At 43.4% G+C, this 13,286-nt stretch overlaps 1 long non-coding RNA gene and 1 pseudogene across 1 annotated transcript; one reads left to right on the top strand and one right to left on the bottom strand.

Moving 5' to 3' along the window:
- The first annotated feature begins 2,908 nt into the window (after nt 1-2,908).
- Nucleotides 2,909-6,743, top strand: LOC121137097. Its single transcript, XR_005874321.1, has 3 exons — nt 2,909-3,437; nt 4,084-4,189; nt 6,539-6,743. It is a non-coding gene; the product is annotated as an uncharacterized LOC121137097 (long non-coding RNA).
- A 5,350-nt stretch (nt 6,744-12,093) lies between these two features.
- LOC101831780 lies at nt 12,094-12,984 on the bottom strand (annotated as a pseudogene).
- Between the last annotated feature and the right edge of the window lie 302 nt (nt 12,985-13,286).

The raw sequence follows: 13,286 nt of genomic DNA, 5'->3' as shown, positions 1-13,286 counted from the left end.
AGGCAGTTGTGAGGCGCTTAATGTGGGTGCTGGGAACTGAACTCAGGCCTTCTGAAAGAATAGCAGGTGCTTTAATTACTGAGCCATCTTTCCAGCTCTCTAATCTTAAACATTTTGAGCAGTGTTGATAGCCAAGGTTTCCTTCTCCTAGACCAGGGAACACACATTATTGTTGTTTCTCTATGGAAGGGACAAATGCACTAAGATTTTGTGCTGTTCCATGTTCAAGATGGAAGTGGATTTTGCTTCAGAATAATGGAGATTGAGCACATGCACAAAACGCAGCTAAGGAAGAGATGCTGAAGTAAGGTTTTTGTTTTGTTTTGTTTTGTTTTGTTTTGTTTTGTTTGAGACAGGATCTTAGTACATAGCTCAGGCTGGCCTTGACCTCACTATGTACCCCAGACTGGTCCAGAAATTGTGAGTCTCCTGCTTCAGTTCCCCAGAGTCTTGGGGCTACAAGTACACATACACTGGCATGCCTGGCTTTAAGAAGGGCCAGGTCAAGTAAAGTGAGAAAATTCATGGCAGAAACAGGACACTCTCAGGACTGCAGAAAGGACTTGGGCAGTCAAGGTGCTGACCTCTGGAGTCAGGATTCAGTGTCAGAGGGAGTCTCTCTGTCCTACTGTCTGTTACCTCGGCTCGTTCTGCCTGATTTCTTTCTCACAGGCTGTAAATGGTCCACTAGTAGAGGTAGACAAGATGGCTGCTGCCATGTTTTATCTCCAGAACCCATGTGGGAGGGGAGAACTGACTCCAGTTGTCCTCTGACCTCTACATGCATGCTTTGGCACATGTGTGCATGCCTACACACACACACACACACACACAAAATAAATAAATAAATAAATAAATAAATAAATAAATAAATAAATAAATGTTTTTAAAAAGGAAAGCAAAAAGTAAAGATGGCTGCTTTCACATCCTTTCAGCGACAGATCCCAGACACCAAAGCTGCTTCTTCAGCTCCAAACCAAGAGTCACAAGGAAGGCTCTGCTTATATTACATGACTGCATTGAACCAATGATTGTGTGCAAGGAAATGAGGTACTGTGATTGGCCAAGCCTAAGTCACATGCATGGGGGGGTGCGAGGGAGGGGAATTGAATTTTCAGAAGAATAGGCATAAGGAAGGAGGTTAGCAAGAAAAAAAAGTTTGTAGTTTACTAAAGCCATTTTAGATGTAGACAGTGATCTTTCAAAAATTAACTCTGAATACATTCCTTCCTAGTGAAAACTTTTAATGGTTTCTTGTGACACTTAGGAAAAATTCCAAACCCTTCCTTCTAATTCAGAGCCCTACAGGTTGGGGCACTTACTCACTTTCCCAGGCTTTTTTTTCCTTCCCTCTCACTCAAGGTAACCACCATGCTAGCCTGTGTTAGTCAGGGTTCCATAGAGTCACAGAACGTATGGATGAGTATCTATGTGTATAAAAAGGGAATTTATTGGAATGACTTACAGACTGCAGTTCAACTAAGCCAACAATAGCTAGCTGTGAATGGGAAGTTCAAGAATCTAGCATTTGTTCAGAAGAAGGAATGGATGTGCGAGCTAGGTGAGGGCAAGCAGACAAAGAGCAAAATCTTCCTTCTTCCGCGTCCTTACATAGGATTTCCAGCAGAAGGTGTGGCCCAGATTAAAGGTCTGTCTTCCTGCCTCAAGATCTGGGTCAGAGGTGTGAGTCTTCCTGCCTCAAAGGTCCTGACTAGAAGTGGACTCACCTTCTTCAAACCAAGCAGACAATCTGTCACACGTGTGCCCTCCATTTCTGGACTGTAGTTCATTCCAGATACAGCCAAGTTGACAACCAAGACTAGCCATGACACTGCCTTTGCTCACATGAGTGGACACATTAAGCTTTTCTTTCCTTACATAAGCTTTGCGTTTTTATTTTTATCATACATTACATATTTAAATATGTGTATATAAACATTGTATTTAAGCATGTGTTTACACAAACTGTTTTGCATCGCGCCCTGGTTTATAATGAAGTTATAGAAGGAGGAGACTGACAGAGAGAGAGCTGGTTCTGCATAGAGGAGGAATGACTAATAGATTCCAAAGACCTAAGTGGACTGAGGTCAGACTTGATCTCAGCACCCTGGGCCATCTGTGTGGCTTGGTCACTGCCTCAGATTTGAAGGGCCTGCTCCTGGCAAAGGCCATCCAGCCTGGCTACCCTCTAATGGTATGGGGGGAGGTCAGAAAGGAAGATGGGGGTCTTGGGGCAAGGATGGAGAAGAAGCTGTAGAGGAGGCTGCGGGTCGATGCTCGATAGTGATTGTATTAGTCACTTTTCTCATTGCTATGACGAAGTTTAGCTGACAAGAAGTGGTTTAAGGAAAGGAAGGCTTATTTTGACTTACAGCTTTAGGGGTCATAGTCCGTTGTGGACAGAAGACATGGGAGCAAGCATGGCCCTAGATGTGGCTGTAGGAGCGAGAGGCAGGGTCACACTGCTGTCAGGAAGGACAGGGCTGAGTGCTGCTGTTCTGCCTTCTTCCTTTGCCCCCTTTCATCAAGCCCAGCACCCCAACAACAGGACGGTGCCCGTCTTCCCTGCTCACTTAAAACTTTCTGGATGTAACCTCTGACGTACCCTCTGACATGTGTCTTCTAGCTGATTTTAAGTTGACAGTGAAAATGAGGCATCGCAATGACTTGAACACATACAGGAAAATGGTCAGTTCAGTCTTCTCCTTGGAAGCATTGAAGCCCGGAGGGGCTGTGTCACAACTTCAGGACAGAGAGGAGAAAGAGACTGGGTGCCGGTGGGGATACAGCTCTGTGGTGAGCACTCGTCTAGCGTGTGCAAAGCCTGGAGTTGGTTCACGGGTCAGAAGCAGCACACGTGGCAGCCCCCCCGTGCGTCTGTGTCAGGCGATGCGTCTAAGATGCGGTGGGCATCGGTAGCCTAGAGTTCGTGAAATGTGGTTGTCAGCCGATGCGTCTAAGATGCGGTGGGCATCGATAGCCTAGAGTTCGTGAAATGTGGTCTTCAGGAGTAAGAAGCCAGGAGCTGAAGGGAGGAGACACGGCTGACAGGACTCCGCAAGAACCGTGGAAAGAGACGGCTGGAGTTGGCATGCTCTGTCTCTGACCTTCAGCCCAGCAGTAAGACTGAGAAGTCTGTCCTTTGGAGGCTTGAGGCTGCCAGACACGCTTCCGCCTCTGCCTGCGGGGGAAGGGGAAGCTTCTGGTAGACTTGCTGTAAGGCAGAATACTCTCAGTGTTGCGCAAGGCAGACGGCCTTTGGGGGAAGGGAGCTTTGCTGCTAATGGTTAGGGGGACCAGCCCTGGTGTAGATTCTCACAACAATCTGTGGTTTCCTGGGGACTCGGCCCAGACTAGGCCTTTGAAGAACCCCAAGATGGGAAGCGTCCAGTCCAGAGACGTCCAGAGCAGAGCGCTTTGGAAGTTCAGATGCGGAGGTGAGTTGGGAAGTGGCCTCAGATTACAAACACCACCACCACTTTATGAGAAATGTACTCTAAAATGTATTTTCCATACACACAACCCATTAGTGGGTAAAAGATTTACTGATTTTTTAAAAAAATTGTTATATAAATACATCCCACAATAAGGCATCCAAGAAAATACTGAAAGATCTGGAAAACTAGCGCCCATGGGTCAGGGGTGTAATCTCAGACATGGAAAAATTTATTCAACATAAGCATATGTACTTACAAGAGACCCACCTGCCTCTAACTTCAGAAGGCCTGTTCAACCATGTCTTGGGAATTTCAAACGCATTATTTATTTATTTATTTATTTTTGCATTTTGTTTTTTGAGACAGGGCCTCTAACTGGCTTGGAGCTCACCAGGTAGACTAGGCTGACTGACCAGTGAATGAGTCCCAGGGATCCACTTGTCTCTGCCTCCCTTGTGCTGAGATCACCAACCCCAGCACGTTTGTGCGGGTTCTGGGAATTGATCTCAAAAACCCGTGCTGGTGCTGCAAGTGCTTCACCAATGTCTCTAAATGTACTGTAAATGAACCTGAGTTTGCAATGACCTTGTGACCTGCCTCTTCCATTTGATGCCATGTCTGAATAAATTTGTTTCTCTTATTTCAGAAAGATATCTAGAACTTCCAGAACAAGTGCAGACAGAATCCATTTCAGTTTTGTAGCAGAAGCTCTAGTGTTCTGGCAATGTCCTCACTTCTCTTGTTGATTTCCAGTAAGTTTATAGTGTGTAAAAATATTCCTTGTATTATTTATTTATGTGTATATGTATGTGTCTCTGCGGGCAGTACCTGCAGAGGCCAGAAGAGGGTGCTAAATCCCCTGGAGCTGGAATTACAGGTGGTTGTGAACCGCCTGGCCCTGGGGCTCACATCTGAACTCAGTTCCTCTAGAAGAGCAGCAAGCATGTTAAACTACTGAGCCATCTCTCCAGACCCCAGATTTATAGTATCAAAGAAGTATTTTTGTGGTTTTTCTAACATACATAGGGTTTTATATTTTTATTTTAAGAAAACCCTTGGGAAGGGGAGGCAGGAAGATGAGAAATTTAAGGTCATCCTTGGCTACACATGAAATTCTAGGCTAGCCCGAGCTATTTAGAGCCGGTGTCAAAAAATATAAAACACAGAGACACACAAGAATCAGGGTAGATGTTGATTTACATCAAACAACCAACTTCCTGGCTTCTCCAATATGATGATGTAATTTTTTCTCCTTTACCCATGAGTCTCCTGCTGGTGTGTCACCTGCCTTAGCTTCCTGGATGACCCCTGTGATAATGTTCTGTGACCTCGAAAGGGAAAATTGCCGCTCTTGGAAGTCTTAAAGGAAAGATAGCATGCTTTATAACCAGTGAGACACCTGTTCTTTTTACTTCACCATAAACCCAGGAAGCTGTTCCCCATCAGCTCATTTCCTCATTCCCTGTTTGCAGCCAGAGTGTTCCTTTGTGTGGCTGTGTCATAGTTTATTGAACCAGCTCCTGAGTGAAAGGGATTTGGGGTGTTTCCAGATGTCTGTTGCAGCAGTTGCTTCGTAAATGTATTGTTTTATGGCTGTATATTTCAGTAGGCCTTCTCAGAAATGGGACTACTTTGCTGAAACGAAAGGAGAAGCTTTCAGCCTTTTAGAGATATCAGCTAAACAGAAGAACTGGAATAGACTCAGACACAGAGTTCAGATCACTCAGCCATGAGCAATCCACATGTGATAAAAAACGCCTGCAGACACTGTTGAGCTGGGAGCCTGTGTGTGTGTGTGTGTGCTTCTTTTATACTTTTGCATCCCTTTTTTAATACTTTTACTTTTACCTAAATGTGTATAACCTCTAGGCTTTCGAGGATTTTATTTTGTTTTGAGATGGGAGAGTCTCACTGTATAGTGCCGGCTGGACTAGAACAAACTGTGTAGACAAGGCTGACTTTGAACCATGGAGATCAACCTGCTTCTGCCTCCTAAGAGCTAGAATTTTTTTAAAATATGCATTCAGATTTTTGAGGGGCAATGTCACCAAGGGAAATAACAATCATTTTTATTTTGGTAATGAAACACCATGACCAAGGGAACTGGGAACTGATAGTAGGAAGGGATTGTTTGAGCTTATCATTCAAGGATAGGAGTCCATCGCCACCATGGCAGGGAAGCCCGGCAGTCGGCAGGCCTGGCGGCTGGAGCGGTGGCTGAGGGCTTGCATCTCAGACTATAAGTGGGGAACAGGGAGAGTGGACTGAGAATAGTATGAAGCTCTGAAACCTCAAAGCCCTCAGTGATGTACTTTTTCCAGCAAGCTGTACCTCCTAAGCCTTCCCAAACAGTGCCACCAACTGGGGACCAAGTATTAAAGTGCCTGAGACTATGGGGTCACTACCATTCAAACCACAGTAGTTATCAGGCACTGAACACTTTCCCAGGGCCAGGCACTGTGCTAGAGGTTCTGAGTGTGTTATTTCTCCTTTCCTTAAAACAAAAACAGTCAGGTGATGGTGGCACATGCCTTTAATCCCAGCATTTGGGAGGCAGAGGCAGGTGGATGTCTGTGAGTTCAAGGCCAGCCTGGTCTATAAAGCTGGTACAAAGAGAAACCCTGTCTCCAAAATGATGTCAAATTGTGTGAGATTAACAAATACTTTCGGAGCATCTGCCATGGGAAGTTGCTGTAGGGAGTGTAGAACTTTAGGTCAGGACTCATAGTGAGACAAACGGAAGCCTGGTCCTGAACAGCAATGTGCAAGCTGACTGGTCAACCTATGAATTACCCACCCCCACTGGAAGATGATACTCAACTAGTGTCCCCGGGAAGGAGGAGTGTATATATTGTAAGATAAGCACACCCAATGAGTGCAGATTCCTACTCCTTCCTGGAACCCCTCTTCACCCAACCAAAGTAAACTTTACATCAGCAAGCTTATTAACTTCTAGGTCAAGTCATAGAAAAACTCGCAGAATATCCCTCTACCCTTTTCCCTCTCCCTTCCTCCTTCCCTTCATCTATTTTTTCCTTCATTCCTTTTTCCTCCCCTTTCTCTTTCTCCATTTCTCTCTCGATTTCTTTCTTTCTTGACAGGCTCTCACTGTAGCCCAAGTTGGCCTCATAGCATCCTTTCTGCATCATCTCTAGTGCTGTGGATCCAGCTGTGAGCCTCCACTCCTGCCTGGACCACCCGTTTCTATTGTGGAATTAACAATTCATAGGAAATACGGCTCTAAAGAGTGACAGAAGCTTTCAAAGTTGATCTTAAGAATGCAATGGATGACATGAATTGATCTGATAGCACCACTTTATAATAAAACTATTGTGATTTCTCTTGTTGCTTGTCTCTAGCTTTATTCTATTGTGACCTGATAGATTGCAAAGAATTATATCGATTATGTTTTATTGGTTAAGACTTGATTTGTGTCCCAGGACATAGCCAACTTTGGAAAAGGTTTTATGTGCCACCAAGAGAGATGTTCACCTCTGTTGGATGGAGTAATCAGTGCATCCCATCTGCGCAGTCCAGTAGATGAAGAGTGTGTTTTAACTCTGAGGCTTCTTCACTTGTTTTTAGTTTGGAAGGCTTATCTAAATGTGAGAGGGAAGTATTAAAATCCCTTCATATTATATTTGGGCCTATGGGCCTTTTTGTGCCCTTTATTGTTTATTCTATGTCATTATTCTATCCAATACTTGGTACCTAAATTCTTATAATTGTTACAACTCTTTGACAAATTATTCCCTTTATTAACACATAGCGTCCCCTGTTATCACAGCTAATTAGTTTGGTTTGAAAATGGCTATTCTATCAATGTTAATCTACAGATTGAATGCAGTACCTACCAAAATTCCAATGTCATATTTCACAGATCTAGAAAAACAATTCAAAGACTCATATGAAGCTATCAAAGACCATGAGTAGCCAAGATAATTGTAAGGAGTAAGAACATTGTTGGAGCCGGGTGGTGGTGGCACACGCCTTTAATCCCAGCACTCGGGAGGCAGAGGCAGGGGGATCTCTGTGAGTTCGAGGCCGGGCTGGACCGATAGCCTCCGAAACAATACAGAGAAACCCTGTCTCGTAAAAACCAAAAAAAAATAAATAAATAAATAAATAAAAAAGAACATTGTTGGAGGCATTGAAATACCTGACCTCAAATTATATTATCAAGCTATAGTGATAAAAACAACCTGGTATTGGCATAAAATAGTCAGGTAGACCAATGAAACCAAATAGAGGACTTGGAAATAGACCAAAATAGCTATGATTACCTAATTTTTGACAAAGGAGACAAAAACATACATTTGAAAAAAAAAGTCTATTCAACAAATGTCAAAACTGGATAACTATCTGCAAAAGAATGAAGTTGTATTAATTTTTTCACCTTGTACAAAAATAAGTTTGAAATGGATCAATAACCTGAAATCAAGGGCTGGAGAAATGGCTCAGTGGTTAATAGCCCTGGCTGCTCTTCTGGAAGACCTGGGTTCAATTCCCAACACCCACATGGCAGCTCACAATTGTCTGTAACTCCAAGATCTGACACCCTCACCCAGACTCACATAAAGGCAAAACACCAGTGCACATAGAATAAAAATAAATAAATTATTTTTAAAACTAAAATCAGAAGCAGTGAAATATAGGGAACACTCTTCCAGACATTGGCGTAGACTAGAACTCTCTGAACAGAACTTCAATAGCACTGGAACTAACCTAAGAATCAATATACATATCTACATGAGATTAAAAAATTGAGCTGTGGTGGAGCACACCCTTAATCTCAGCACTTGGGAGACAGAGGCAGGAGGATCTTTATGAGTTAGAGGTCAGCTGGTCTACAGCGTGACTTCCGGGACAGCCAGGGCTACACAGAGAAGCTCTGTCTCAAAAAAAAAAAACAAATAAACAAAAAAGAAAGAAAGATATTAAAAGGTTTCTGCACGGAGAAAGAAATTGTCAATAGAGCACACTGAGAGACCATATTATGGGAGAAAAACATTATCATCTGCGGGTACAGACAAGGGGTTAATAAACAGAGTTATCAAAGAACTGCAGAAATTAGACACCAAGGAAAGAAAATTACCAATCAGTAAATAGTGCAATAAACTGAGCAGACAGTTTCTTTAAGCACAAACATCCAATAGCTCTTTTAAGAAGTGTTTATTCTCCTTAGATACCAGGTAAATGTAAATTAAAACTACTTTGAGCTACCGCTTCATACCAGCCAGAATGGCTGGAGAGGATGTGGAGAAACAGGAACCTTTTATCCCAGCACTCCCGAGGCAGAGGCAGGCAGATGTCTGTGAGCTCAAGGCCAGCCTCTTCTACATAGTAAGTTCAAGGACAGCCAAGGCTACACAGAGTGAATCTGGCTCAAAAACAAAACTAATAAACAAAACCCTCTCAGTCACCGCTGGTGGGAGTACAAATTGATACAGTTATTATAGAAGTCAGTTTGGAGAAACCTTAAAAATGTAAAAAGTAGAATCATAATACAGCCCAGCCATCCTGCTCTATGTGCACCAGAGAACCCCACCCCCCAGAGGCACCTGCACATCCATATTTATTGTTGTTTTGTTTATTACAGCAAGTGAATGGAACCAGCCTAGATGCCCATCAGCACATGAATGGATAATGAAACTTGCACATATATAAAACAGAGCACTATTCAGCTCAAAAGAAAGGTGAAATTACAAAATTGTCAGGAGACCAGATCAGCTTAGACTGTGTTAAGTGAGGTCACCCTGCCTCGGGAGGAAAAACCTATCACTTTGAAGTTGTGCCTTCTATGGCTTTTGACGAATGTCATAGCATTACAGTCTCGTTTCATGCTACTGCGGGTCCTCTGTGTTCTGTTGGCAGTGAACCAGACTCGTCTCCTCCCAGATGCCAAGTATTTGGATCCATGTGGCGGGCACCACATATAGCCTTTTGAGAATATCTCCTTCACTTCGTAGTTGCGCTTGTTTCTTCTCCCTCCCTCCGTGCTCCCCGCTTTGGGACGGGATCTCGTGTAAGCAAGGCTGGCTTTGAACTCCTCATCCTCCTGACTCCAGCTCCTGAGCTCTGGGATTACAGGTGTGGGCTACCGTGTAGCTCATTTGTTTTTAATGCCGAGTAGTCCTCCATTGTCAGAGTGTACCACAGCTTGTCTACCCATTCATCTCCTGGGCACACGCTGATGGTTCTGAAGCTTTGTCAGTTATACACGAGGCTGCTATAAATATTCATACAAGTATAGTTTTCGTGGATGTATGCCTTTAATTCTTCGGGTAAATATGGAGGGACGTGATTATTGCATTGAAGAACTTCTTTAGTTAAAAACATTTAACATGTGCCAGAATGATTTAACTATTGGTATACATCACACATACACACACACACACACACACACACACACACACAAACAACAGATCTGCTGGATGGAAAAGCTTCTCAGGTGATGCCAACCAACACACCATCAGATACTAGCAGGTCTAACAGTCTAGTGGCTCCTTCTGGAGCTGGGACTACATCCAACTGTGGAGCTGGATGGCATATAACATCCATAGAATATCTCCGTTGTCCTTAATTTGTTATGATTTTGATGATTTTAGGACGAGATCTCTGTATATAGCCTGGGACTTGCTAAGTTGACCAAGCTGGCTCCAAACTTGCTTCAGTCCTCCTGCCTCTACCCCAAGTTCTGGCATCACAACACCTGGCCTCCACCCTTCTCCAGCCCCCAGTTGACTTTCTGTTACTCCAATTCTTTTACAGTGCATCGTCACAAAACATAAGGCCATAGTGGTGCTTCAGTTCATCGCAGAGCAATGAAAAGACCCCCAGATCCAACACACAGTCGTCCTGACTAGCTCTTTCAGTCCCTGGCTTTGCCTTTCTCCACTTTAGACACAGCAGAGCAATCCACTCACCTACACCCATCATAGGCTTCCATAACCCTTGTTCCCCCATTCTCACAGGCCTTAACTGAAATCATTCCAAACGAACGAATAGGCCAGAACTGGCTTTGTCACGTAGAGGGCAATTAACCAAGGAACACTCTCCCACTATTACCCTTATATGATCAAATTGCTTTCTAAAGGGATTAACTCAAGTCAGAGTGTAAAATTAAAGGCTTCTGAATTGTGCCTAAGAGAGAAGCGAGTGACCACTGGTAAGTGACACGAAAGTCCAAGAGAAGGAAGTAACCCAGTGTGAATCGTGAGCTGCTGGGGATTCTCCCCACACTGTGAGTCAGCCCTGGTTGGTCAGCTTATGTTTGTGTGCACAGGTTATAGGGCTCAGAAAGTAACCATGGCAAGAAACGGCACATTCCCGGAAAGCCGTGTATTTATAGAAGAGGAGGTCTGGGAGGAGCTGAGGGCACACAGGGCCACCCCTCCTGTCTTTCAGGGAAGGAAGTGTGGAGTGGACAAGGCCCAGCCAGGATCAAGGTGGGACCTTTGTCAGCCAGGCCAGCACTGCTTTTTTGGAAAACATTCCTGAGAGAGTTTGTTTTCCTTACTCTTGTCTTTTCTTTTTCCCTTCCCTTCTCCTCCTTTGTCTTCCCTCTTTCCTTCCCCATCTCTCATTCTTAACAGGTTCTTGTGTGTCCCAGGCTAGTGTGGAACTCACTGTGCACCTGAGGACGACCTTGAACTCCTCATCATCTGGCCTCCACCTCTTGACATGCGCCATGCAGCGCTGGGGATGGAACCCAAGGCTTTGTGCCAGCTAAGGAAGCAAACTATCAACTGAGCCCCTCCAAACTACCTCCCTACGCCTTAATTCCACTTTTGAAAATTAAAATATCGGGATCATTAAAAATAAAAATATGGAGAATAAGCCGGGCATTGGTGGTGCATGCCTTTAATCCTAGCACTCAGGAGGCAGAGAAAGGCGGATCTCTGTGAGTTCGAGGCCAGCCTGGTCTACAAAGCAAGTTCCAGGACAGCCTCCAAAACAATACAGAGAAACCTTGTCTTGAAACCCCTCCCCCCCAAAAATGGAGAATGGATATACTCAAGATACATTGCATTGCATGTATATATAAACTTGGCAAAGAATAAGTAAAATATTAAAATATAAAAAGATATATATGGAAAAATCTTCCCTTCTCTATTATTAATTTCTTGGGCACGTGTGTGTGTGTGTGTGTGTGTGTGTGTGTGTGTGTGTGTGTGCACGGGCACATGTGGAAACCCAAGATTGATGTTGACTATCTTCCTCAATTGCTTTCCACCTTTAAAAATGTTATTTTTATGTATGTATGTATTGACTGTGTGTTGTGTGTATATGTAAGAGCCAACACATGGATACTAGTACCTGCAGAGACCAAGAGAAGGTATCATATTCCCTGGATGGAGTTATGTGTGCTTGTGAGATGCCATATATGGGTGCTGGGAGCTGAACTCTGGCCCTCTGGTCCTTTTAACCATTGATCTATTTTTTTACCCTCATCTTATTCTCTTTTTTTTAATGTAAAATTTTGGTTTTATTTTTTACATTAGTGGGAGATGTCAGTTACAGATATGCAAGTACTTAGTTTTTTTACCTCTCAGACAGAACCAAAGTAACATTATTATTATGTAAGATTTTCTTTTTAACATTTCAATAAGAATGCCATATAACCTTTTCTTAAACAAAATGACTAGGATGCTAATGAAGGAGAAAGTTTAATAAGCATATTTATTTAAATCAAATCCTCCAGTAAGAAATGGAGAATCTGCTGTCTTTACTTAGAAGGCTGTGTAAATAGTTATCTTTTAAATTTTATGTGCAGTTCAATAACATTCCCTTACTGGAAACATGAACATTCCACATCACAGTCCCCAAAGTACTTAAAAGTCTCAAAATTCCGTGTCTTCTCTTGCTTGTTTCTCTCTGGATTCCACCCATGCCTTATTAATGGTTCATTTCATGTCATCATCTCCATCTTCATAAATTTTTTTAGAACATTCATTAATCCCTCACTAGGATCTGTTTCAGCATCATAGGAAGGCTTTTCTTTCTCTTTGCATTATTTTTCCACCTGAGTTAAGTAGTCCCATCGTGTGTTTTCTGCTTTCTTTCTACATAAGATGATAACTGTATCAGTCTTGACTTTTTTTGAACTGCTTTCCACAGAGATGGGTTTTAAAAGGTTGTTTACAAGCATGGAGTAATTCTTGCCATTGAGATTTTTTACCAAAAGATCAAATGACCTCTCCGTGAAGTGTACCTGCACATTCTCAGTGGGAACCTGATGAACTCCAGTTAAGGTAATGTAGATTTTCACAAACTTATCTGACTGATCCCATCCATAATTACTGATTTTCACAGTGTATCCTGTTGTAAGAGGAGCAACCACAGCAGCTGGCTTTTCATTGTCAAGGTCTGGTTTCTTCTGTGATTTCTGCTGCATCTTGTTCTTTATTTCTATCTCAATCTTGGATTTTTCACTTGTAAGAGTATCAAGAAGTCTTTTCCTAGTAGACTTTTCCAACAACACTTTGACCTCTTCTAGGTCTTTCTGCAACTCCTCCAAAGCGGAAGCCATGTTGTGGCGGTCGGGCCTGAGGCCGGAGCTGCACCGGTGCACCGGAGCTGACAGGAAATGCGGAACACGCCACCCGAGAGCCCATCTTATTTTCTTTTGAGGGAAAGTTTTCTCACTGAACCTGGACCTCATCAGTTCTGCTAGTCTGGCTGGCCAATGAGTTTCAGGGATCCACCTGTCCCTGTTTCCCCAGCACGGGGGTTACATACGTATGTCACCAAATTTGGCTTTTAGGCATGTGCTGCAGATCTAGACTTAGGACTTCATTCTCGTGTGGCAAGCACGTTACTGACTGAGCCATCTCCCCAGTCCTGCGT

The sequence above is a fragment of the Mesocricetus auratus genome, unplaced genomic scaffold, assembly GCF_017639785.1.
Source record: "Mesocricetus auratus isolate SY011 unplaced genomic scaffold, BCM_Maur_2.0 Super-Scaffold_100676, whole genome shotgun sequence".
Lineage (NCBI taxonomy): Eukaryota > Metazoa > Chordata > Mammalia > Rodentia > Cricetidae > Mesocricetus > Mesocricetus auratus.
Note: the sequence above shows the minus strand (reverse complement) of the source record. Positions and strands in the feature narration are given on the sequence as shown.